At 45.1% G+C, this 5611-nt stretch overlaps 1 pseudogene; it reads right to left on the bottom strand.

Moving 5' to 3' along the window:
* Positions 1-1442: 1442 nt before the first annotated feature.
* LOC741688 (rRNA N6-adenosine-methyltransferase METTL5-like) lies at positions 1443-2545 on the bottom strand (annotated as a pseudogene).
* Between the last annotated feature and the right edge of the window lie 3066 nt (positions 2546-5611).

Below are 5611 nucleotides of genomic sequence, written 5' to 3'. Positions count from 1 at the left end.
CAAGACTGGGTCTGTCAGACAGTGCCCTGTGCTAAGAAGGGGCCAGAGGCTCCCCTCACCCAGCCACGGGCACCCAGCCTGCCTGGAGAGGAAGCAGGGAAACCAGAAGCACTTCCTGACCATGGCTCTGTCTGCCCAGGGCTGGTGAAGAGTGGGCTGCTCCGTCTTCTAGAGTGGTTGGCCCCACCTGGCCACAGAGCCCAAGACAAGGACCTCCCAGAGGAACTCTTCCCTGTGAGTAACATCATCCTTTCCATTTACCTTGCCAGAGTACTTTTTAAAAAGTTATGGAACATTATGAAAATTGTCAAATATGCAGAGAAGTAGACAGAGTAGCATAGCAATACCCACCCCTATACTCATCACCTAGATTTAACAACTGTTCATATGTATTTGCTTATTTTTGTTGGCTGAAATACTTTCAGGCAAATTATAGACATGGAGACATTTCACTCCCTAATTCCTCACTCCATAATACTGTGTATGCATCTCTGGAGCCCTTTTGAAGCTCTTCTTTCATTAGATTCTCACCCAAGTTCTCAGTGAAGGGATGATTATCATCTCCATTTTATAAAAGCTGAAACGCAGAAAGTGCGGCTTTAGGGCCAATGACTGGGAGTAGTGCCCAGACCTCCTAACTCCCAGCCCAAGTGCTTGTACAGCCACAAGAAAGGATCTCTGATGTCCAGGGGTGTTTTCCTTGAGAGCAAGGAGGCATTGCAGCTGCTGTGTGACCTTGGGCATGTCACCTTACCTCTCTGGGCTCCTGGTTCCTCATCCATAAAGTAAAGGCATGTCATGAAGATCCTCGGACCCCTAACGCTAGCCTGTGACATTTCCCTTGGTTTCTAGAAAAACGAGAAAAGACAATGTAAAGAGTTTTTCGCAAAGCTAACCTTATTTGCACATTATGCCTTTCCCCCTTTTATTCTTTTAAAAACAAAGTGGTTAAGATTTTATTTTATTTTATTTTTATTATTATTATTTTTTTGAGATGGAGTCTTGCTCTGTCGCCCAGGCTGGAGTGCAATGGCACGTCTCAGCTCACTGCAACCTCCACCTCCGGGATTCAAGCAATTCTCCCTGCCTCAGCCTCCTGAGTAGCTGGGATTACAGGCATGCACCACCACGCCCAGCTAATATTTGTATTTTTAGTAGAGATGGGTTTTCACCATGTTGGCCAGGATGGTCTCAAACTCCTGACCTCAGGCGATCTACCCATCTCAGCCTCCCAAAGCGCTAGGATGACAGGCGTGAGCCACCCCGCCCAGCTAAGATTCTTTAAGAAATAAAAATCATTTGTCAGTGAAGGGAGATGAAAAATTTTAAAGAGGAAATAAAAGTGATGGTAGATAGTAGTCTTTTGTATACTTATTTTTTGTGCCTTCACCTGCAAAATAAAATGTCAGTAACTCTCAAACTGGTCCAATATCTTTCCTCTTCGTTTCATTTTTTATTTTTAGTAAACCAATTTTTATTCATTTTAAATAAGTTTTAAACTACTTTTGTTTTGGGGGCTTTTAAAATGAAAACTGAGTTAGGTCCACTCCAATGCCCACTGATTTATTTTTATGAAATTTGTATGGGCCGGGCGCGGTGGCTCACGCCTGTAATCCCAGCACTTTGGGAGGCCGAGGTGGGTGGATTACGAGGTCAGGAGTTCAAGACCAGCCTGGCCAAGATGGTGAAACCCTGTCTCTACTACAAATACAAAAACTAGCCGGACTCGGTGGTGGGCGCCTGTAATCCCAGCTACTTGGGAGGCTGAGTGAGAAGAATCGCTTGAACCCGGGAGGCAGAGGTTGCAGTGAGCCAAGATCACGCCACTGCACTCCAGCCTGGCAATAGAGCGAGACTCCATAAAAAAAAAAAAAAAAAAAAAAAAAACTTGTATGACGCTGGCAGGTCATCCTGAAGCTCTGAAATCATATCTATCTTGATTTCCCATTCTGCAGCTTTCTTTTCAACATGTTCTCTGAGGATCTGTGTAAAGAATATACTGCTGTTCTTGCCATTTCCAAAGCGGTCTTTAGAAAAGCCATATCTATCCCTTTATTATTTTTGGTCCCAAAAGGCGGATTCATAATTACTGTATCAAATGACTTGACATCCTGTTAGATAACAGGCACACATCACATTGAACCATGTCAATATTTGTTAACTCAAACTCTTCCACATTCCTATTAACTATTTCCAATACATCTTCATCTCTGTCAAATCCAACACAGAACCCTGCTCCTCACACTGCAGTTCCCATGCTAAGCATTCCACCACTACAGCCTAGATCTGCAAAAACTTCACTTTCAATGTCATCATAAGTGCTATGGATTGCATACAGCATACATGCTGCAATGTGAAGCTTGGTGGGATACTGTTCTAGAAGTAGCTTGGCCTTTTCGAATCCATCCACTTATTGCAGGTGACTCTCTAGTTCCTTAAGCCTTAATTCCTTCATTTTTTTTTTTTTAAATATGGACCCTCAGGGTTTGAAGGCACAGGATCTCAGGAGGCGACTGGCACCTTGGCCGAGGCCAGAAGACCTCTTCATTTTATTAATGGTTGACATCTAAAAATATAAAAATCTGGAGACCAGCCACTGTACCAGATGCTCCTAAGCCCTTTCCAGCTCTAGAGTTCTATGGCTGTGGGGGCTCCTGAACCCACCCTAGGAGGAAAGGAAACCAGTTTAAGGAGTGCCTATTTCCCGCACCAGAGAATGCAAGGCCCACCACATGTGATCCTCACCACAATCCTAGGAGAGTGACTGTTATCAACCCCATTTTACAGCCAGAGAAACTGAAGGGGAAAAGGCAGAGTTAATTTGTGTAAGTTCACATAAGAGCTAACAAAGGGCTGGGCGCGGTGGCTCACGACTGACTGTAATTCCAGCATTTTGGGAGGCCAAGGCGGGCAGATCATGAGATCAGGAGATTGAGACCATCCTGGCTAACATGGTGAAACCCTGCCTCTACTAAAAATACAAAAAATTAGCTGGGCATGGTGGCACGTGCCTGTAGTCCCAGCTACTCGGGAGGCTGAGGCAGGAGAATCACTTGAACCAAGGAGGTGGAGGTTGCAGTGAGCCAAGATCGCCACTGCACTCCAGCCTGGGCGACACAGCTACACTCCGTCTCAAAAGAAAAAAAAATAGCTAACGATTCCCCCCAGGTCTAATACCTGGTAGATCATTCCATAGTTCACAGCCATCATTGATGCAGACCACCAGGGCTTCTGACTCCATTGTGTCTGTGTCTGTGGATGGACAGGGCTGTGTGGCCTGGGCCTGTCAGTCTGACCCCCTCTCCTCATTTCTGTCATTAGCCAGTGCAGTGAAGAGAGCCTGTTCAGGGCTGGACCAGAGGTGGATGGGTGGCCTCCGACCTGCAGCAGAGTGGGGACAGTGCAGGGGGCCTCTCATCATAGAGAATAAAACAGGACAAGGCTGTATATGAAAATGCCTTTGAAAAGCATAAAAACGCTATGTGACTTTGAGATGTGCTACCCTGAACAAGTCTTCATCAGTAGCAAAAGTTAGCTCTGTCTGGCAAGTATTTGGATGGGAGGCTGTTCAGGAGTACAATGGGTAAGGCAAAAATGTATTCATATACAGATGTGATTAAGTCACCATTATTATGAAATGCCAGTGGTGGGCCCTTAGATCCCATAATGAGTGTTGATGAAGGTAAAAGCAGCTGTTTCAGGATAAGGCATTTTCCTCCATACCTTTCCAATCATGTTGGGTGGTCATCTACTAAGCACAAGGCTGGTCCAGTTGGAATCCAACTGAATCTAGGAAATGAATGAACAAAATACTGCAAAGAAAAACATGTTTTCCCAACAAAAACCAGGCAGGAATGTTATCAAGGAAATAACAATAAAACTGCTTGTATAAATCTGATTTGAGCTTCAATGACAGTGATGAGAATGAGTTAGCATCTCTTGTGCTTCACGAGGTACCTTTTACCTAAGGACTCTCCATAGCCCACCTTGCTTTATTGATTGGTTCTCTTGTGACCCAGCTGAAGCGCATCAAAGGTGTTTGCTGTTCCCTAAATGTGTACACATCACAGAAGGGGAGACATGGCCTGTGAGCTGCCAGTCTCACCTCAGCTGGCCTCATAGGCAGCCCTTCCCCTTTGTCCCACTTGGGCAGAGCTTCGGGAGCTCTCCAGGGATATTCCATGGAAGGACATAGACCCACAGGGAGAAAGGCTGCCATGTAGGAGGTGATCTGTGCAGGTGATGATGCCACAGACACTGGCTGTTCCTTTTCAGCTCATGCCCCGGTGCTCTAACACAAAGCTGAAAGGAGACAACATACAACTTCTCTCGTATGTTCTTGTTTGTTTGTTTGTTTGTTTGAGACAGGGTCTTGCTCTGTCGCCCAGGCTGAGTGCAGCGGTGCTATCATGGCTCACTATAGCCTCGACCTCCTGGGCTCGAGGTCCTCCCACCTCAGCCTCCCAAGTAGCTGGAACCACAGACAGGTGCCACCACATCTGGTTAATTTTTTCTATTTTTTGCAGAGATTGGATCTGATATGTTGCCCAGGCTGGTCTCGAACTCCTGGGCTCAGGTGATCCTTGAGCCTTGGCCTCCCAAAGCACTGGGATTACAGGCGTGAGCTACCACATCTAGCCTTATGTCGTCCATTATATACTTGAAATTCAAACTCACCCTCATTTTACATTTTCCAGCTATAAAATCCTATGTGCCTTTGCAGTTATCTTATAAGCCCTGTGTTCTATGCTTGTGTTTGTAGCTAAATTTGCTTCTCCAGTGGGGTTTTTTATTTCTGGTACCGAGGAATATGTATCTGGGAAAGAGTTAATGAGAAAAAAGTGCAGTTTTTTTAAAAAAAATAGACTTTATTTATTTTACTTTATGTTTTTAGAGACAGGGTCTTACTTTGTTGCCCAGGCTGGAGTGCAGTGGCTATTCATTGGCATGATCGTAGCACACTACAGCTTTGAACTCCTGGGCTCAAGCAGTCTTCCCACCTCAGCTTCCTGAGTAGCTGAGACTACAGGTAAGCACCACCACATCTGTCTAGACTTTATTTATTTATCTATTTATTTATTTATTTTTTTGAGATGGAGTCTCGCTCTGTTGCCCAGGCTGGACTGCAGTGGCTTGATCTCGGCTCACTGCAACCTCCACCCCCGTGGTTCAAGCAATTCCCCTGCCTCAGCCTCCCAAGTAGCTGGGATTACAGATGCACGCCACCACGCCCAGCTAATTTTTTTGTATTTTTAGTAGAGACAGGGTTTCACCATGTTGGCCAGACTGGTCTCGAACTCCTGACCTCAGGCAATCCACTCCCCTCGGCCTCCCAAAGTGCTGGGATTACAGGCGTGAGCCCCCGCGCCCGGCCTAGACTTTATTTTTTAGAGTGGTTTTAGGTTCACAGCAAAATTGAATGGAAAGTACAGAGATTTCCCATATATCCCCTGCCTTCAACATGCATAGCTTTCTCCATACATGCAAATGTTTAATTAACAAAGGCAAGATTGCCTTTTTTCATTACAAAACTGAAAACATATCCATTAAAAATTTAGAAAATTCAGAAAAATAAAAAGAAAAAATAGAGAAAAAAATTACCTGTGGTTCT

Source organism: Pan troglodytes, chromosome 15 (genome assembly GCF_028858775.2).
Source record: "Pan troglodytes isolate AG18354 chromosome 15, NHGRI_mPanTro3-v2.0_pri, whole genome shotgun sequence".
In the NCBI taxonomy this organism is placed as follows: Eukaryota; Metazoa; Chordata; class Mammalia; order Primates; family Hominidae; genus Pan; species Pan troglodytes.
Note: the sequence above shows the minus strand (reverse complement) of the source record. Positions and strands in the feature narration are given on the sequence as shown.